The 22,346-nt window shown below is 39.8% G+C and overlaps 1 non-coding gene across 1 annotated transcript; it reads left to right on the top strand.

Moving 5' to 3' along the window:
* The first annotated feature begins 7,179 nt into the window (after nucleotides 1-7,179).
* LOC139082719 (U6 spliceosomal RNA) lies at nucleotides 7,180-7,286 on the top strand. Its single transcript, XR_011538924.1, has one exon. It is a non-coding gene; the product is annotated as a U6 spliceosomal RNA (small nuclear RNA).
* Nucleotides 7,287-22,346: the final 15,060 nt, after the last annotated feature.

Below are 22,346 nucleotides of genomic sequence, written 5' to 3'. Positions count from 1 at the left end.
TCTTTTCGTTTTGTTGATGGTTTCCTTTGCTGTGCAGAAGCTTTTTAGTTTGATGTAGTCCCATTTGTTTATTTTTTCTCTTATTTCCCTTGCCCAGTCAGACATGGTACTTGAAAATATGCTGCTAAGACCAATGTCAAAGAGCCTACTGCCTATGTTTTCTTCTAGAAGTCTCATGGTTTCAGGTCTTACATTCAAGTCTTTAATCCTTTTTGAGTCAATTTTTGTGCAAGGTGTAAGATAATGGTCTACTTTCATTCTTTTGCTTGTGGTTGTCCAGTTTTCCCAGCACCATTTATTGAAGAGATTTTCCTTTTTCCATTGTATGTTCTTGGCTCCCTTGTCGAAAATTAGTGGTCCATAGATAGATGTGTGGGTTATCTCTGGGCTCTCGATTCTGTTCCATTGATCTGTGTGTCTGTTTTTGTGCCAGTACCATGCTGTTGTGGTTGCCATGGATTTGTAGTATATTTTGAAATGAGGGAGTGTGATACCTCTAGCTTTGTTCTCTTTTCTCAGGATTCCTTTGGCTATTTGGGATCTTTTGTTGTTCCATATAAATTTTGGATTCTTTCTTTTATTTCTGTGAAAATTATTGTTGGAACTTTGATAGGGATTGCATTGAATCTGTAGATTGTTTTAGGAAGTATGGACATTTTAACTATGTTAATTCTCCCAATCCAAGAGCATGGAATATCTTTCCATTTCTTTGTGTCTTCTTCAAGTTATTTCAACAAGGTTTTATAGTTTTCTGTGTACAGATTTTTCACCTCTTTTGTTAAGTTTATTCCTAGGTACTTTATTTTTTTTGTTGCAATTGTAAATGGGATTGTATTCTTAATTTCTCTTTCTGCTGCTTCATTGTTAGTGTGAAGAAACACAACTGATTTTTGTATGTTGATTTTGTATCCTGCAATTTTACTGTATTCATTTATTATTTCTAGAAGTTTTTTGGTGGATTCTTTTTTTTTTAATAGATTTTATTTTTTTAGAGCTGTTTTAGGTGTACAGAAAAATCAATCAGGAAGCACAGGAAGTACACATACCCCCTCCCACCTCCCCCATACAGTTTCCCCTCTTATTTACATCTTATGTTAATGTGGTACATTTGTTACAACTAATGAACCAATATTGATATATTAGTAGTAACTGAAGTCCATAGTTTACATTAGAGTCCACTCTTTGGATCGTAGATTCTAGAGTTTTGACAAATGTATAATGACGTGTATCCGTAATTACCGTATCATACAGAATCTTTCACTGCCCTAAAAATTCCCTGTGCTCCATTCACTCTTCCCTCCCTCCCAATCCCTTGCAACCTGTGAACTTTCTAATGTCTCTATGGTTTGTCTTTTCCGGGAGGTCATATACTTGGAATCATAGAGTATGTAACCTTTTCAGATTGGCTCTTTTCACCTCGCAAAATGCTTTCAAGGTTCTTTCATGTCTTTTTGTGGCTTGATAGTGCATTTCTTTTTATCAAAGAATAATATTCCATTGTATGGATGTACCACAGTTTGCTTATCCATTCACCTATTGAAGAATATCTTGGTTGCTTCTAAAATTTACGTCTGGTCATTCTTTATACCTTTTATTTCTTCGCTGAAACTTTCTATTTTTTTGTTTCAAGCATGCTCAAAATTGCTTATTGAAATGTTTATATGATGGCTGATTTAAAATCTTCTTTTTTTCTTTTTTGAGGAAGATTAGCCCTGAGCTAACTACTGCCAGTCCTCCTCTTTTTGCTGAGGAAGCCTGGCCCTGAGCTAACATCGTGCCCATCTTCCTCTACTTTATATGTGGGACACCTACCACAGCATGGCGTGCCAAGCAGTGCCATGTCCGCACCCAGGATCCGAACCAGGGAACCCCTGGCAGCCGAGACACGGAACGTGTGAACTTAACTGCTGTGCCACCGGGCCGGCCCCTGATTTAAAATCTTTGTCAGATAACTGTACTATCTGACTCATCTCAGTGTTGCTGTCTCTTGATTGTCCTTTCTCACTGTAGTTGAGATCTTCCTGTACTTTCAGTGTAGAGATGAATCTATCTTGATTTCTCACTTCTTGTTCTAGCTGGAGAGTGTTCTGGTATTTTTCAGCTTTAGAAACTGGAGCCCCTAGACCAAAATCATGTTCTTTGGTGGTAACCTGATGGGGCTCGTCCTCCACCTCCCCAGCGCTTCTGTCCCGTGCGCCCCCAGTCCCCATGCACACCTGTACTGGGCTCTGGTGGATTCTTTAGAGTTTTCTATACATAAAATCATGTCATCTGCAAATAGCGACAGTTTCACTTCTTCCTTTCCAATTTTGATCCTTTTTATTTCTTTTTCTTGCCTGATTGCTCTGGCTAGGACTTCCAATACTATGTTAAATAAGAGTGGTGACAGTGGGCATCCTTGTCTGGTTCCTGCCCTTAGAGGAATGGCTTTCAGTTTTTCTCCATTGAGAATGATCTTAGCTGTGGGTTTGTCGTATATGGCCTTTATTATGTTGAGGTACTTTCCTTCTATACACATTTTGTCAAATGCTTTCTTCGCACCTGTTGAGATGATCTTGTGATTTTTACTCTTCACTTTGTTAACGTGGTGTATCACGTTGATTGATTTGCAGATGTTGAATCATCTCTGCATCTCTGGAGTAAATCCCACTTGATCATGGTGTATGATCTTTTCAATTTATTGTTGTATTTGATTTGCTACTATTTTGTTGAGTATTTTTTGCATCAATGTTCATCAGTGATATTGGCCTGTAATTTTCTTTTTTTGTGTTGTCCTTGTCTGGTTTTGGAATCAGGGTAATGTTTGCTTCGTAGAAGGAGTTAGGAAGCCTCCCCTCCTCTTCAATCTTTTGGAAGAGTTTGACAAGGATAGGCATTAAGTCTTCTTTGAATGTTTGGTAGAATTCACCAGGGAAGCCATCTGGTCCTGAACTTTTATTTATTTATTATTATCTTTTAAATTGCATTTATGATAGTTTACAACATTATGAATTTCAGTTGTACATTACTGTTTGTCAGTCATCTTATAGGTGCTCCCCTTCACCCTTAGTGCTCACCCCCTACCCTCTTTCCCCCGGTAACCACTAAACAGTTCTTTTTGTCCATATGTTTGTTTATCTTCCACATATGAGTGAAATCATATGGCATTTGTCTTTCACTGCCTGGCTTATTTTTCTTAACATAATACCCTCAAGGTCCATCCATGTTGTTGCAAATGGGATGATTTTGTCTTTTTTGTGGCTGAGTAGTATTCCATTGTGTGTGTGTGTGTGTGTGTGTGTATATATATGTATACCACATCTTCTTTATCCAATCATTAGTTGATGGGCACTTGGGTTGCTTCCAGATCTTGGCTATTGTGAAATGCTGCAATGAACGTAGGGCTGCATAAATCTCTTTGAATAGTTGATTTCATGTGCTTTAGATAAATACCCAGTAGTGGTATAGCTGGGTTATATGGTATTTCTATTTTTAATTTTTTGAGAAATCTCCATACTGTTTTCCAAAGTGGCTGTACCAGTTTGCATTTCCACCAACAGTGTATGAGGGTTCCCTTTTCTCCACATCCTCTCCAACATTTGTTATTTTTTGTCTTGGTTATTATACTACTACTACTAATAATAATAATAAATTTTAAAAAATAATAATAATACATCCTAATGGGTATAAGTTGATAGCTCAGTGTAATTTTGATTTGCGTTTCCCTGATGATTAGTGATGTTGAACATCTTTTCATATGCCTATTAGCCATCTATATATCATCTTTGGAGAAATGTCTGTTCATGACTTCTGCCCATTTTTGATTGTTTTTGTGTGTGTTTTTGTTGTTGCTGAGTTGTGTAAGTTCTTTATATATTATGGAGATTAACCCCTTGTTGGAAATATGATTTGCAAATTTTTCTCCCAGTTGGTGGATTGTCTTTTCATTTTGATCCTGGTTTCCTAGGCCTTGTAGAAGCTCTTTAGTCTGATGAAATCCCAGTTGTTTATTTTTTCTTTTGTATCCCTTGTCCAAGTAAACATGGTATTTGAAAAGACCCTTTTAAGACCAACGTCAAAGAGTGTACTACCTATATTTTCTTCTAGGAGTTTTATGGTTTCAGGTCTTACCTTCGAGTCTTTGATCCATTTTGAGCTTATTTTTGCGTACAGCATAAGGTTCTTTTGCATGTGGCTGTTCAGTTTTCCCAACACCATTTATTGAAGAGACTTTCATATTTCCATTGTATGTTCTTAGTTCCTTTGTCAAAGATTAGCTGTCTATAGATGTGTGGTTTTATTTCTGGGCTTTCAATTCTGTTCCATTGATCTGTCTGCCTGTTTTTGTACCAGTACCATGCTGTTTTGAGCACTATAGCTTTGTAGTGTGTTTTGAAGTCAGGGAATGTGATGCCTCCAGCTTTGTTCTTTTTTCTCAGGATTGCTTTAGCTCTTTGTGATCTTTTGTTGCCCAACTTGAATTTTAGGATTCTTTGTTCTGTTTCCATGAAGAATATCATTGAGATTCTGATTGGGATTGCATTGAGTCTGTAGATTGCTTTATGTAGTATGGACGTTTTAACTATGTTTATTCTTCCTGTCCACGTTCATGGAATATCTTTCCATTTCTTTATGTCATCATCAATTTCTTTCAGTAATGTCTTATAGTTTTCATTGCATAGTTGTTTCACTTACTTTGTTAACTTTATTCCTAGATATTTTATTCTTTTTGTTGCTATTATAAATGGGATCATGTTCTTGAGTTCTCTTTCTGTTAGCTCATTATTAGAGTATAGAAATGCAACTGAGTTTTCTAAGTTGATTTTGTACCCTGCAACTTTGCTGTAATGGTTGATTATTTCTTCAGTTTTCCAGTGGATTTTTTAGAGTTTTCTATATATAAAATCATGTTGTCTGCAAACAGCAGACTTTCACTTCTTCATTTGGATTCCTATTATTTGGATTCCTTTTATTTCTTTTTCTTGCCTAATTTCTCTGGCCAAAACCTCCAGTACTATGTTGAATAAGAGTGGTGAGAGTGAGCACCTTGTCTTGTTACTGTTCTCAGAGGGATGGCTTTCGGTTTTTCCCGATTGAGTATGATGTTGGCTATGGGTTTGTCATATATGACCTTTATTATGTTGAGGTACTTTACTTCTATACCCGTTTTATTCAGTTTTTATCATAAATGGATGTTGGATCTTGTCAAGTGCTTTCTCTGTGTCTATTGAGATGATCATGTGGTTTTTGTTCCTCGTTTTGTTAATGTGGTGTATCACATTCATTGATTTGCAGATGGTGGACCATCCCTGTGTCCCTGGAATAAATCCCACTTGATCATGGTGTATGATTTTTTTTAGTATATTGCTGTATTCAGTTTGCTAATATTTTGTTGAGGACTTTTTATCTATGTTCATCAGTGATGCTGGCCTGTAATTTTCCTTCTTTGTGTTTTCCTTGTTTAGCTTTGGTATCAGGATGATATTGGGTTTATAGAATGTGTTAGAAAGTATTCTGTCTTCCTCAAGTTTCTGGAATAGCTTGAGAAGGACAGGTAATAAATCTTCTTTGAGTGTTTGGTAGAATTCCCCAGGGAAGCCATCTGGTCCTGGACTTTTAGTTTTTAGGAGGTTTTTCATTACTGTTTCAATCTCTTTACTTGTGATTGGTCTATTCAGATCCTCTGTTTCTTCTTGATTCCATTTTGGAAGGTTGTGTGAATCTAAGAATTTATCCGTTTCTTCTAGATCATTCAATTTGTTAACATATAGTTTTTCATAGTATTCTCTTATAGTCTTTTATATTTCTGTGGTATCCGTTATAATTTCTCCTCTTTCATTTCTAATTTTATTTATTTGAGGCTTTTCTCCTTTTTTCTTAGTGAGCCTGGCTAAGGGTTTGTCAACTTTGTTTATCTCATCAAAGAACCAGCTCTTTGTTTCCTTGATCCTTCCTACTGTTTTTTGTTTCAATTTCATTTATTTCTGCTCTAATTATTAGTTCCCTCCTTCTACTGACTTTGGGCTTTGTTCTTCTTTTTCTAATTCTGTTAGGTGTAGTTTGAGATTGTGTATTTGGGATTTTTCTTGTTTGTTAAGGTGAGCCTGTATTGCAATGAATTTCCCTCCTAGGACTGCTTTTGCCACATCCCATATGAGTTGGTATGGTGTGTTTTCATTTTCCTTTGTCTCCAGATATTTTTTCAATTTCTCCTTTAATTTCTTCAATGATCCATTGGTCATTCAGTATCGTGTTGTTTTGTCTCCACATATTTGTCCCTTTCCCAGCTTTTTCTTGCAGTTGATTTCTAGTTTTATAGCATTACAGTCAGAAAAGATGCTTTGTATTATTTCAAACTTCTTAAATTTGTTGAGGCTTGCCTTGTTTCCCACAATATGGTCTATCCTTGAGAATGTTCCATGCATACTCTACACACAGCAGAATGTGTAATCTACTGTTTGTGGATGGAGTGTTCTATATATATCTATTAAGTCCATCTGGTCTAGTTTTCATTTAATTCCACAATTTCCTTGTTGACTTTGTCTGGATGATCTATCCATTGGTGTAAGTCAGTGTTAGGGCCCCTACTATTATTGTAATGTTGTTAATATCTCCTTTTAGATTTGTTAATAGTTGCTTTATGTATTTTGGTGCTCCTGTGTTGGGTGCACAGATATTTATAAGTGTCCTGTCTTCTTGGTGGACTTTTCCTTTTATCATATATAATGCCCTTCTTTGTCTCTCTTTACCTGTTTTATTTTAAGGTCAACTTTGTTTGATATAAGTATGGCAATGCCTACTTTCTTTTGTTCACCCTTAGCTTGGAGTGTCGTCTTCCATCCCTTCACTCTGAGCCTGTGTTTGTCTTTGGAGCTGAAATGTGTTTCCTGGAGGCAGCATATTGTTGGGTCTTATTTTTTTAATCCATCCTGCTGCTCTGTGTCTTTTGATTGGAGAATTCAGCCCATTTACATTTAGAGTGATTATTGATATATGAGGGTCTAATGCTGCCATTCTATTGCTCATTTTCTGGTTCCTCTGCATTTCCTTTGTTTCTCATCCTGTGTGTTTGGACTACCAATTTGGTTAGGTAGTTTTCTATCCTGGTTTTCTTAGTTTTCTCCTTACTTATCATTTGTGTCTCTGTTCAATTATTTGTTTAGAAGTTACCATGAGGTTTGTATAAAAAGATCTCATAGAGTGCTCGCTTCGGCAGCACATATACTAAAATTGGAACGATACAGAGAAGATTAGCATGGCCCCTGCGCAAGGATGACACACAAATTCATGAAGCGTTCCATATTTTTTCAATGGAACAGAATTGAAAGCCCAGAGATAAAACCACACATCTATGGACAGCTAATCTTCAACAAAGGAGCAGAGGGCCTACAATGGAGAAAAGAAAGTCTCTTCAACAAATGGTGCTGGGAAAACTGGACAGCCACATGCAAAAGATTGAAAATTGACCATTCTTTTTCACCACACAGCAAAATAAACTCAAAATTGATCAAAGACCTAAAGATTAGGCCTGAAACAATAAGTCTTCTGGAAGAGAATATAGGCAGTACACTCTTTGACATCAGTTTCAAAAGAATCTTTTCGGACACTATAACTCCTCAGTTGAGGGAAACAATAGAAAGAATAAACAAATGGGACTTCATCAGACTAAAGAGCTTCTTTAAGGCAAGGGAAAACAGGATTGAAACAAAAAAACAGCTCACTAATTGGGAAAAAATATTTACAAGCCACTTATCCGACAAAGGGTTAATCTCCATAATATACAAAGAACTCACACTGCTTAACAACAAAAAAACAAACAACCCGATCAAAAAATGGGCAGAGGACATGAACAGACATTTCTCAAAAGAAGATATGAATATGGCCAATAGACACATGAAAAGATGTTCATCATCGCTAATCATCAGGGAAATGCAAATCAAAACTACACTAAGATATCACCTTACACCCGTTAGATTGGCAAAAACATCCAAAACCAAGAGCGACAAATGTTGGAGAGGTTGTGGAGAAAAAGGAACCCTCATACACTGTTGGTGGGAATGCAAACTGGTACAGTCACTATGGAAAACAGTATGGAGATTTCTCAAAAAGTTAAAAATAGAAATACCCTATGACCCAGCCATCCCATTACTGGGTATCTATCCTAAGAACCTGAAATCAGAAATCCCAAGAGTCCCTTGCACCCCTATGTTCAACGCAGCATTATTTACAATAGCCAAGACGTGGAACCAACCTACATGCCCAGAAACTGATGATTGGATAAAGAAGATATGGTATATATACACAATGGAATACTACTCAGCCATAAAAAAAGACAAAATTGGCCCATTCACAGCAACGTGGATGGACCTCGAGGGTATTATGTTAAGCGAAATAAGCCAGTCAGAGAAAGACGAACTCTATATGACTCCACTCATAGGTGGAAGTTAGAATATTGATAAGGAGATCTGATCGGTGGTTACCAGGGAAAAGGGGGGGTGGGGGGAGGGCACAAAGGGGGGAGTGGTGTACCCACAACATGACTAACAAAAGTGTACAACTGAAATCTCACAAGGTTGTAATTTATCATAACATCAATTAAAAAAAAAAAGATCTCATAGATGAGATAGTCTATTTTCTGATAGTCTGTTATTTTCTTAGGCTAAACCGATTCCATCTCCCTCCTCTTCCCCTTCTAAGTTGTTATCGTCACATCTTATTCCATCTTGTGTTCTGAGTTTGTGGCTAAAATAACAAGGTTATATCTATTTTTGGTGTTTTCCTTCCCTTTGTCTTTAATGTTATAGTTGTTTGCTAACCTGTTCTGATAGCTGCAATTTTCTGATTTTGTCTATTTATCTCCTTGCTCAGGGTTTTGTAACTCCTTTCTTTTTTCTTTTTTTCAGGTATGAGGGCCTTTTTGAAGATTTCTTGTAGGGGAGTTCTTGTGGTGATGAACTCCCTTAACTTTTGTTTATCTGGGAAAGTTTTTATTTTTCCATCATGTCTGAAGGATATTTTCACTGGATAGAGTATTCTTGGCTGAAAGTTTCTGTCTTTCAGAATTTTGAATATATCATTCCTCTCTCTCCTATCCTGTAAAGTTTCTGCTGAGAAATCTGCTGAAAGCCTGATAGAGGTTTCTTTGTAAGTTATTTTCTTCTCCCCTGCTCCCCTTAATATTTTTTATTTGTCATTGAATTTTATCAGCTTTACTACTATATGTCTTGGAGAAGGTCTTTTTACAATGATATAGTTTGGAGGTCTATTGGCTTCTATCACATGTATTTCCAGTTCCCTCCCCAGGTTTGGAAAGTTCTCAGCTACTATTTCTTTGAACAAACTTTCTTCTCCATTCCCTTCTTCTCCCTCTGGGATACCTATAATCCTTATGTTGCATTTCCTAACTGAGTCAGATATTTCTTGGAGAATTTCTTCATTTCTTTTTTTTTCTCCCCAAATCCCCCCAGTACATAGTTGCACATTTTAGTTATGGGTTCTTCTAGTTGTGGCATGTGGGATGCTGCCTCAGCATGGCCTGATAAGTGGTGCCATGTCCATGCCCAGGGTCTGAACCAGTGAAACCCTGGACCACCGAAGTGGAGTGCGCGAATTTAATCATTCAGTCATGGGACCAGCCCCCTCTTCATGCCTTTTTAGTCTTAATTCTCCATCCTCATCTATCTGAAGCATTTCTATATTTCTGTCCTCCAGACTTCTAATTTTGTCCTCCATAATATCAGCTCTGCTCTTCAGGGAGTCCAGATTTTTCTTTCTCTCATCCACTGTGTTTTGCATCTCCAACATTTCTGATTGGTTTTCTTTATAGTTTCAACCTCTTTTGTGAAGTAGCTCCTGAACTTGTTGGATTGTTTATCTATGTTCTCTTTTAACTCTTTGAGGTTTTTAATGATTGCTATTTTGAATTCTCTATCATTTAGGTTATAGAATTCTGTGTCTTCAGAATTGATTTCTGGATACTTGTCATTTTCTTTCTGTTCTGGAGATTTAATATACTTTTTCATCCTGCTTTATGGGGTGTATTTGTGCCTCTGCATAGAGATAGAATTTGGTCACAGCTTCCACTTGCCACCACCAGACAGAGGAGGCAGGAGCTGTGTAATATGAGCCTGCCAGGATCCCTACCAGCTGTTCCTGTCTGAGTCTGGACCACTCCTTGGGATTGCAGCAGCCCTGTGGGGTCTCCCACTAACTGGGAGAACAATCACATGGGGGCTCTGGGTTGCTGCCACTTGCTCCCACAGCCCTGCTGAGTCTCACTCCCCTCTTTGGGGCCACTGTGGTACTGTTGACATTTGTGGCAGCTGGGGGCACATTCGCCCAAGCTGCAGATACACTGGTGTCTGCTCGTAGGTTGTACCAGTCTTTCTGCTTGCTGGGCAGGGCCTCTCCACTGGGTCGGAGCCAGAGCCACTCCCTGTGGCTGTGGTGGGACTGTGGGCTTTCCCCTTGGGCCAAAGAGCAATCATGTGGGGGCTCAAGGTTGTGCTGCCTGCTCGCACAGTGCCTGTTCGCACAGTCCTGCCACATCCCACTCCCCACTTCAGGACCACAGCAGTACGGTGGGTGTTAGAGACAGCTGGGTGTTTCTTCACTCAGCCTCACAGCTGCACTGCCGTCTGCTCCTGGGTCACACCCGCCTTTGTGCTTGGTGGACCGGGTCTCCCCTCTGGGTCCGAGCCAGAACCACTCCCTGCAACTGTGGTGGGCCTGTGGGCTTTCCAGCTGGACCAAAGAGCAGTCATGCAGGGTCTCAGAGCTGTTGTCACCTGTTTCCACAGTTGCACCAAAGTGTATGCCCACCCTAGGGGCCACAGCAGTGCGATGAGCACTTCAGCCAGGACAGCCATTGCACATGGGTACTGGACTGCCTGGGGGATGGAAAGTTCTCACCTATCTCCACCTCCTCCCCGGGGGTAGACTATCCATGTTCAGATGTACAGCAGCGCAGGTCTCTCAGGCATCCTGAGGTGCTGTGTGGGTATCCTCCGCTGATCAGTGAATGTCCATTTAGTTGTAGTTTGAAGGGGACAGTTCACTCTGCCATGTTTGTGATGTCACTTCCTGAACTTTTATTTTGGGGGAGGTTTTTGATTACTGTATAGATCTCCTTACTGGTGATTGGTCTTTTCAAATTCTCTGTTTCTTCTTGATTCAGTTTTGGAAGGTTGTGTGATTCGAAGGATTTATCCATTTTATCCAATTGGTTGGCATAAAGCTTTTCATAGTATTCTTTTGTAATCTTTTGCATTTCTGAGATGTCCATTGTAATTTCTCCACATTCACTTCTGATTTTATTTATTTGAGACTTCTCTATTTTTTTCTTGGTGAGTTTAGCTAAAAGTCTGTCAATTTTGTTTATCTCTTCGAAGAATGAGCTCTTGGTTTCATTGATCTATTTTTTTTAAATCTCCATTTCATTTATTTCTGCTCTGATTTTTATTGTTTCCTTCCTTCTACTGATTTTTGGCTTTGTTCTTCTTTTTCCACTTCCTTTAGGTACATTGTTAGATTGTTTATTTGAGATTTTTCTTATTTGTTGAGGTAGGCCTATATTGCTATAAACTTTCCTCTTAGAACTGCTTTTGCTGTATCCTATACATTTGGGCATGTTGTAGTTTCATTTTCATTTTCATTTGCCTGCAGGTATTTTCTGATTTCTCCTTCAATTTATTCATTGACCCAATCATTGTTCACTAACATATTTGTGGCTTTTCTGATTTCCTTCCTGTAGTTGATTTCTAGTTTCATACTTCTATGTTCAGAAAAGATGCTTGGTATTATTTCAGTCTTAAATTTATTGAGACTTGTTTTGTGGCCTAATATGTGATCTGTCTTGGAGAATGTTCCATGTGCGTTTGAAAAGAATGTATATTCTATGGTTTGGGGATGGAATGTTCTGTATATACCTACTGAGTCCGTCTATCTAATGTGTCCTTTAAGGCCAGTGTTTCCTTACTGATCTTCTGTTTGGATGATCTATCCATTGGTGTAAGTGGAGTGTTAAAGTCCCTTACTATTATTGTGTTACTGTCTATTTCTCCTTTTATGTCTGTTAATAATTTCTTTATATATTTAGATGTTCCTATGTTGGGTGTATAGATATTTACAAGCGTTATATCCTCTTGTTGGATTGCTCCCTTTATCATTATGTAGTGCACGTCTTTGTCTCTTGTTACAGTTTTTCATTTTAAAGTCTATATTGTCTGATATAAGTATTGCTACCCCAGCTTTCTTTTCTTTGCCATTTGCATGGAGTATCTTTTTCCATCCCTTCACTTACAGTTTGTGAGTTTCTGTAGGTCTGAGTGTATCTTTTCTATGCAGCCTATATTTGGGTCTTGTTTTTTTCTGGGTACAGATCTCCATATGTATATATTGAAAGTAGGGACTTGAAGAGATATTTGTGTATCATGTTCATGACATCATTATTTACAATAGCCAAATCCCAGAAGAAAGCCAAGTGTCCATAGATGGATAAATGGATAAAATGTGGTATATCCATAAAATGGAATATTATCGATCCTTAAAAAGGAAGGAAACTGAAACATGTTACAACATGGATAAACTTTGAGGACATTATCCTAAGTGAAATAAGCCAACCTCAAAAAGACAAATACTGTATGATTCCACTTAAATGAGGTACCTAGAACAGTCAAATGCAAAGAGACAGAAAGCAGAGCAGTTGTTCTCAGGAGCTGGGGGAGGGAAAACAGGGAGTTATTGCTTAGTGGCCACAGACTTCCAGTTTTGCAAGATGAAAAGAGTTCTGTGGACGGATGGTGGTGATGGTAGCACAACAGTGTGAATGTACCAATGCCACTGAAGTGTACTCTTAAAAATGGTTGAGATAGTAATTTTTATGTTATGTGTAATTTACCACAATTGAAAAAAATAAGAAAGAAAGTTGTATCTCTGGTTAGCAGCACTACTGATCTCCCAGTGCAGTACCTGCTCATTTGCATATGCTGGCTCCTCTCAGAGAACATTCTAGTAACTAAGCATCACAACCACCTCTTTTCCCAGTAGAGAAAAGTCTTTCTAGGACATATCAAAAAGGGATAATACTTACTTTAGAATTAGAAGAAACTTTACGGTTTACCTAAACTAGTATCTTCCATATCAGTCAGGTGAGGACAGGGTTAACATGGGCAGGAAGCCACTACTGCCCTGGCAGATTGAGGGTGAGGGGAGGGAGTGCCCCTGGAACTTGAAGCGCTGTGGTTGTAAGAGAGGCAGTGACCTTTGGCAGAAGGATGCGGCTGTTACCATGCACTGCTAACAAGAAAGGAGCTGGTCAAATAAATACGCCTTCCTCGGATCTTCCTCTGCTGGCGCTTCCCATTGGTTGAACCCAAATGCCAGTCAGAGGGCAAGAGAACCCATTGATGCCATCCATAAAGACCCCAGGACACAGAGTAGAGGGAAAAGAGCAGAGAATGGACCTAGAGGTGCCTTCATTAAGGCACAATTCATTGTAAAAGTGAAAGCTCTCAGACTCAAAGAGTTAAATGCCTTGCTGAAGCTCTTCCAATGATAGATATGGGACCATCATGGTATTTATGAGCTAATAAACCTTCTCCCCACACATCAGTAAGGAATTAGAACATTAGTCTAAACTTGGAAAATCCGCCACAAACAGCATAAACATCTAAAGGAAGGTTTGTTTTAACAAGAGTGTGGTATGCACAGCTTCCACAGAATTAGCATTCATCACGAGCTTTTGTGCTATGCACTTTTCAAGTCTGATTCATTACATGGTGCAAAGAAAATAATTTTAAGGTCATGAGTTTTCTTCCTGTTTCTGTCCTAATGACCATCACAGTTTATGGGGCATTTACAAGAAGTTGAACTCAGAGTATTAAATTATAGATGTTGAGTTCAGTAAAAAGAGATAGATAAGTTAAAGAAAACTGTTGAAAAGATTCACAGAATTGCATCCTCATACAAGGATTTTTCATAATTAAAGGACTTTGAGACATTTTTTCAGACTCCTAGAATTTCACAAGATGGTACTTCAAAAATTGATGTGACAAGACTTTTGAACACAAAATATTGAAACTTCAGGGGAATAAAACAAGAGTGGTGCTTTTTTTTTTTCCCTCAAGGAGGTAATGAATGCAGTATAGCATAGTAACTAAGAGTCCAAGATGAAGAATCGAAATTCTTGGTTTCAAAGCTGGCTCCATCACTTACTAGCTGCACAACATTGAGCAAGTGACCTCATCTCTCTTTCTAAGCCATGGTTTTCCCATTTGTGTTGTGAGAATAATTGTGCCTACTTCATTGGGTTGTTGTGAGGTCTGAATAAAATAATATATATAGAATACTTAGCACGTTGCTTCTCTGGCACATAGTAGGTGCTCAAAAAATGCTAGCTAGGGGCTGGCCAAGTGGCTGAATGGTTAAGTTTGTGTGCTCCACTTTGGCGGCCTGGGATGTGCCAGTTTGGATACTGGGCACAGACCTACACACTGCTCATCAAGCCATGCTGAGGTGGCATCCCATATAGAAGAACTAGAAGGACCTACAACTAGAATATACAACTATGTACTAAGGGGATTTGGGGAGAAGAAGAAAAAAGATTGGCAGCAGACGTCAGCTCAGGGCCAACCCTCCTCACCCTCCCCCCAAAAAAAGCATGCTTTATAAAAAAAGAAAAAGCTAGCTAGTAGTATTATGGCATAATTTATTCTTTTTGCCCCCAGAGGTGGTTACACAACCATATTAAATGACTAATTTCTCACAGTTGTTTTGACTTACATTGATCTATTGATCTGTTAAGACCACCCTGAAATCTAAGTGGATTATGACAGTCTACAATTACGAAGACGCATCTTAAATGAGAAACAGTGAAGGATAAGGCTGAATTTGGTGAAGGAGCAGGAGGAGGAGCGAAAGGAAAAAGAAAAAGAGGAAGAGGAGGAATGGAAGGAGAGGAAAGAGCCAAAAAGATGGCTCTTTTGAGGGTTGAAGGAGAGAAGATATGTTGGTCTGCCACCCTGCTGACCCCAGGATCCACAGCTAGCCACATACTGGACCAAGGCAGAAATGTCAATGGAAATCAGTCTAAATGCTTAATGCATATAGGATATTACCATACCAAGGACGCCAACATTCAGAAAAGGATTTCCTTGAAGGGTCATTTACCACCTCCTCTCTTGATTTTGCATGTGAGGCATGCATTTGAGGAAGGGGCTTTCCTCTGACTCCACATCTAAATTTGCCTTTTTCACTTGGTAGAAACAACTCTGTGATCATCGAGGAGGAGAGGACTGCCTGAGGCCTCCAGGGAGCCCTCCCTGATTCTCTTTTGAATGCCACGTTCTGTGCACACCTCCTCCACGTCCACAAGCTAGAGACTCTGAAGGACACGAAAACAGTCCGAGAATGGTCCTTATCATCAAGGAACTTGCAGCCTCAAGTGGCATGTTGAATTGCTTACATATTATTGTATGTTTGACAGATTTCTCCCTGGTCAAGTGTATCAACATAAACAGAAGAGTTCAAAAACAAACCAGTCACTCCTGTTATTCTTCCCAAAGAAGAAAATGTACTATTTACGTGCTTTATGGCAGTAACAGAAAAGCAGGATAATGAAAACGAAGCATTTAATGTGTTCATTCTGGAGTTAAAATCAATTTGTCCTGACTCAGCATGCCCGTCGTTAGCTCCATTTGGAAAGAGCTCGCATTTTGATGGCAGGAAAACATGCTGTCAGAGTTTCAGTCTCTTATTTTTAAAGCCAAGCGACAGCCTTCCGAGGCCCCTTCTATTTCCCTTTGGGGAGGTGAAAGGAATTTTCCCACTGTTCATGGTTTCCTTTAATCTTTTTGAGAAATAAACAATGGCAAATCTTGCTTGTTCCATGAAGTTCCCAGCTTCCTGACTCCTTTGGCTGAGCTTTGAACTAGTTCTCTCAGTTCTGTTTCCTTCTTTGCCCCCTTTTCTATGCTACAATGTTGCTTGTTCCAAGGGTTTGTTATAATTATGGAAGTTTTGTGATATTTTCTGGTAGGTTTCCTGTGGTTCCTGCACAGAAAGCATTCTGCATGTGGGCATAACTTATTCATCTAGTAGGTTCTTTATGTGAAACAACTGAATAATCTGCATTTGAGGGAGAGCACATTCAGAGACAGAAACCTAAAAATCTGAGTTCTAACATGTTCCAGGATAGGTGAGCTAAGCAGGAATCCGTAAAGTGTCGGGACAGTGTGTGTTTACTTAACGGGCTTTTTAATAATCTAGAAATTTCTTCAAATTGAAAGATTTGATCATTAATTCAGCTGAAGGAATACTACATGAAACAAGCATCTAATGGTAGTTTCTACGCTGCTGAAAGTTAGCCTGTGTGCTGTGTAGCCACTAGTAAAACAAAAGGCAAGTAGCCTAGATTAAGTTCACCATTATTCCATGAACTATGTTAAAAATATATCTTGAAAAATCAGAAGGTCGAGTCTGGTCATGTGGGTAACTGACCGCAATAGAGTGGTGCTCCCGTGACAAAAAGTGTGACCTGAACCACGCGTGTACAGGGGAGAAGAGGACACAGATTCATCAAGTACTTGCTATACGACTGGACATTGCTGAGTGCTTTAGCTATGTTGTTTTATATAATATTGTCAAAATGTTACGTGACTTCCATTACCACGACCTTTTTATAGCAGAGGAAATGGAGAGGTGAAGTAATTTGCCCAAGGCCACGCTGCTGGGACGAGATGGAGCTGGGGTTCTTACCAGTCAGACCAGATTCGTAAGTTTATCTTTTTGCCATGAAACCATCAGATATATAAATACATAATACAAGGAGAAACAAATTTTATATATATATATATATATAAACTTGCTTTGCACACTTATTGGAATGGTCAAAATCTGGAACACAGACAACACCAAATGCTGGTGAGGATGTGGAGTGACAGAAACTCTCACTCCCCGCTGATGGGAATGCAAAATGGTGCAGCCACTTTGGAAGACAGTTTGGCAGTTTCTTACAAAACAAAACATATTCTTACCACACAATCCAGCAATTGTGTTCCTTGATATTTACCCAAAGGAGCTGAAAACTCATGTCTACACAAAAACCCGTGCATGGATGTTTATAGCAGCCCTATCCATAATTGCCAAAACTTGGAAGCAACCAAGACGTCCTTCAGTAGGTGAATGGATGGATAAACTGTGGTACAGCCACACAATGGAATATTATTCAGGGCTAAAAAGAAATGAGCTATCAAGCCATGAAAAGACATGGCAGAACCTTAAACACATATTTACTAAGTGAAAGAAGCCAATTTGAAAAAGCTACATTACTGTATGACTCCAACCATGTGACATTCTAGAAAAGGCAAAACTGTAGCAACAGGAACAGATCTTTGGTTGCCAGGAGATGGGGTGATGAGGATGAACAGGCAGAGCCCAGAGAATTTTAGGGCAGTGAAAATACTCTGTCTGATACTGTAATGGTGGATACGTGTCATTATACATTTGTCGAAACCCATAGAATGTACAACACCAAGAGTGAACCCTCATGGAAACTTTGGACTTTGGGTGGTGATATGTCAGTCTAGGGTCGTCCGTTATACTAAGTGTACCACTCTGGTGGGGGATGTTGACGTCGGGAAAGGCCATGCATGTGTAGGGGCGGGGGGTGTATGAGACATCTATGTACCTTTTCTTTAATTTTGCTGTAAATCTGAAACTGCTTTAAAAAAATAAAGTCATTTTTTAAAACAAAAAAAACTTGCTTTGTATTGGATAATGGACAGCTCAATGTCAAGAGGGATAGCTTTTATTAGCTTGATGGAGCACAGAACTCATTTTAGGATTATATTAGTGTGCATACAACTAGAAGAGAAAGTACGTACCATTTATTCTTCACTGAAGAGCCCAGACCTGTGCTTTCTACGTAATGGGTGTTTATGAATGAATGAAATCTAAACAGTATCTCTGCTTAGATTATTGTTCCCTGAGCTGAGTGAAAATATACTAAAAGAAATACTAAAATATTCGTAGATGTCATTATTTATGAGATTCATTGGTCAACTAGGTTATTAAAATCCCATTGTAACTCATATTGACCCTCCTTTTTAGAACAGAGCCATATTAATGGTGTGGCTTTTGGAGCTGCTCATGCTCCCAAAGAAGGCCCTTGGAAGCTGTGTGACCTTGGGAAAATCACTTAACATCTCTGAACCTTATTGCCTTCATTACTCAAATGAGACAATTCCTTATTTGGGTAGTTGGTGTTTTCGTGGTTGGAAACATTTGTCTTGATACAGTCTATCGTGATGAGTCAGAAGAGGTTCCACTCTGCCACAGGTTTCTCCACGAAGGAAGAGCCCACCCAAGAGGGGAACAGCTGAACGATGTGCCGTTTCTGAGCCTTGTCAGAGCACACACCTTGCATGTTGCTCCTGTTCCTTGACTGCTTCCACATGCAGGTGACCAAATAGTTCTTTATCTCCAAAGTAGGCTCAGAACGGTTGCTCAGGCATTTCAGGATCTGCACTCCTTTTAAATCCCAAGTAAATCACCAGAGGCACGAAGCTCAGCAGACGGTGAACTGGCAGCCCCGCAAGACCTGCTGCAGCGTCTGCTTGGCCTCGTCTCGGCTTCATCATGGCGACGGCCGGGGTGGTGATGGGCGATGCATGGTTTTTGATCCTCCTTCAGCAGGATCTGTGACCTGAAAGTCCCATCTCCTTAACACGTGACATGGTCCCACTTTACCGTCTGTCCTTCTCTCTTATACTCCCCTTTCTGCAGCCCATGGACTCCAGCCAAAACAAGGCTGATTCACTGACCCCCTAGGCATGCCCAGCGTGCCCACCCCAGGCCCTTCTCCCACTAGATGCCCCCTCCATCCACATCCACTGGTAGCTCTCTCTCCAGGAGCTCTAAGTCTCTGCAGAGCACAGGCTGCGCCTCGCTGCCTCTGCGTTGCCCCACATCTGGCATCTGTGTTGCCTCACAGCCTGGTGGACACTGCGGGCTCGAGCAATATTTTTTGGATAAAACAAAACGGACAAAAAGAGAAACCTAGTGAATGGAGCCTTCAACAGCATCCCCCGTTGATGCCACAGTGTCAGCACTGCTTCTCCACCTGGCAACGCCAGCCCCTTCCACACACAGTGCACACACGGTGCACATACAGTGCACACACAGTGATCATGTGGTCCTTAAACTTACTACTTTCTTCCCCCTTTCGAAGCTGCCCTCCCATGATTTCTCCCAAACAAAAAGTTAGGAGAAGTCAGGGCACAGTGCACTGACCCCTCTGCTCTCCACCCAGAGCCCCTTCAGAAACAGTCTTACTCGAGAGAAAAGATAAGTGTGGTATATACAGAAATGGTAGAGAAGGGTAATTATTGATGTTGGATAGAATTTAGTTTAAGAAAAACTAGGGTAAAATAACATCTTTTTCGGATAGTTATTAAACCAAAGAAGTGTCTTGAAACACTGAATGTTCAGAACTCTCTGTCCAAGGAAATTCTTGAGGATGAGTTCCCAAGGAGCGGGGGGCAGGGGCTGGGTGAAATAGGTGAAGAGGAGTAAGAGGCACAAACTTCCACTTATAAAATAAATAAGTCATGGAGGTGTAACGTGCCGCACAGGGAATGTAGTCAGTAATACTCAATAACTTTGTATGGTGACGCATGGTTACTAGATTTATGGTGGTGAGCATTTCGTAATGTATATAAATGTCGAATCACTATGCTGTCCTCCTGAAACTAACATGCTATTGTATGTCAACTATACGTCAGTAAAAAGAAAAAAAGAAAACTGAAATGGAAAAAAAATCGAATGAGTTTGCAGAAATGTCTGGAAGCAGGGCTGCCCCAAGAGCTCAGCCACTGGTCAGAGAGCCTGAGGGTCACAACGTGTGTCTGCTCCCACGTATGCGTTTACTCGTGGTCACTGTGCGGTGGACACCATCCTAGGCTGATAGCTGCTCCATTCTGAACCCGTCACGCTGCTAGGGAAATAACCAACATCATCTCGTTTACCCTTCCAGCAACCCCAGGAGGTGGGTATCACTCTCCTCATTTTACAAATAAGCAAATTGAGTCTCATGGAAGGTAATTCAGTTGCACAAGATCCCACAAGTATAAGTGGCAGAGCAGGATTTGAATCCAGGTTTTTCAGATTCCAAACCCATGTCTTATTTACCTTACTTCATGGGGAAGACGTTGCAACATAACTGAAGAAACTGCTCTTGTAGAACAGTCACAGGGCAGGATGATATATAACAAAGTGCTAAATTTAAGCATTGATTAAAGTTCTCAATTTCTGATAGCTCTCTAAAGTACTAACTATAACCAACTCATGCATATCTGAAAATGAATTAACAATGAGTAAATACTTATTAAGTATGTACTTTTGGTCAAATCCTATGCAAGTTGCCTTTATTTTATTTTATTTGTTTTCCAATAAGACCTAATATTTTTTCTTTTTGTGAGGAAGATTGGCCCTGAGCTAACATCTGTGCCAATCTTCCTCTCTTTTGTATATGGGATGCCACCACTGCATAGTTTGATGAATGGTGTGTAGGTCCACGCCCAGGATCTGAACCCATGAACCCCAGGCCACCAAAGCAGAGCAAAAAAACTTAACCACTATGCCACTGTGCCAACCCCAAGACTTAGCTTTTCTTTTTTTTTTGCTAAGGAAGACCAGCCCTGAGCCGACATCTGTTGCCAATCTTCCTCTTTTTTGCTTGAGGATGATTGTCGCTGAGCTAATATCTGTGCCAGTCTTCCTCTGTTTTTTGTATGTGGGACACCACCACAGCACGGCCCGATGAGCAGTGCATAGGTCTGCACTTGGGATTCGAACTGGCAAAGTCTGGGCCTCCTAAGTGGAGCACACGAACTTAACCACTATGCCACTAGGCTGGCCCCGGGACTTAATTTTTTAATTGAATAAATTTGACAAGTAACATTGTGTAAGTTCAGGCGTACAGTATGTTACTTCAATACATTTATATATTGTAATATGATGCCAAAATAGCAATATTTTTCATGTTACATAATTATAGTACAATATTGTTCTCTATGTTCATTATACTGTGTATTCGATCTCTGTGGCTTATTTACTACTTGCCACAAATTTTTACCCTTAAAAAGCATTACTCTTATCTCCCTCCCACATGCCCTGGTAACCACCATTTTACTCCCTGTTTTTTACAGGTTTAATCTTTTAGATTCTACATATAAGTGATATCAAACAGTACTTGTCTTTCTCTGTCTGACCTATCTCACTTAGCACAACGAGCTCAAGGTCCATCCATGTTGTACAAATGGAAGGATAGCCTCCTTGCTCATGGCTGAATAATGTTCCATTGCATTTGTGTACCACATCTTTTTCATCCATTCATCTGTTGATGGGCATTTGGGTTGTTCCCATATCTTGGCTATTGTGAATAATTCTGCAATAAACATGGGACTGCACATATCTCATTGAAATCCTGTTTTCATTTTCCTTTGGATAAATGCTCAGAAGTGGAATTGCTGGATCATATGGTAGATCTATTTTTAATTTTTTGAGGAACCTCCATACTGTTTTCCATAGTGGTCAAAACTGACAGAAACTGAAACTGACATTCAGCTTACTAATTTATTTGGGACTTTGTTTTTCAAAATGTGGTTTGAAATGTGGCTAGAACTCTTGTGATAGGCTCTCTTTCCTCCAGGTTGCTACAAGAGCAGGATGCTAGTTGGAACCTGGTGTCCATCATTGCTCTGTTTTGTGACAGCGTATCTGAAAATGAAGCCAATATGATGAAAAGCATGTGGAAAGGTGAGGAGGGACTGGCTCCTGATGATGTTGTTTGAGCCTCCGAATCCAGCTGTACCTGAAGCTGGGTCTGCTTTTGCATTTCTCCTGATTTGCTTAATTTGGTATGAATTAAGTTTCTGTCATTTTCAAATGAAAGGGTAACTAATATCACATATCGGGGGCCTGCTCTCTACCAGACCCGTCAAGTATATTAGAATGTACACCTTGTAATGGCATGGTCCTGTAGCGCTTACCATAATTTACCACGCTACGTGTTTTGCTTGTTTCTTTGGCTTGTGTGTATCCCTTCCCGATACAAGGCAAGCCTCGTGTCTGTTCCATTCACTCCTCCGTGTCTGGCTCTTGGTGCAAAGCCTCAAGGTCATGCTTAGTGAGCTGAGGCGCAATGGGGGAGTTCTGAGCAGAGGAGTGATAGGACCTGACTGACTGTTTTATACCGCTACTCCGTTACTCCGTGTTGAGAAGAAACCGAAGGGGGAGTGTGAGGAGAGAAAGAAGGGCAAGCAATTTGGAGACTACAGCAATATCCAGGCGGGAGGTGACGGTGACTT

Source organism: Equus przewalskii, chromosome 3 (genome assembly GCF_037783145.1).
Source record: "Equus przewalskii isolate Varuska chromosome 3, EquPr2, whole genome shotgun sequence".
Lineage (NCBI taxonomy): Eukaryota > Metazoa > Chordata > Mammalia > Perissodactyla > Equidae > Equus > Equus przewalskii.
This window is presented reverse-complemented; position numbering and strand designations above follow the sequence as displayed.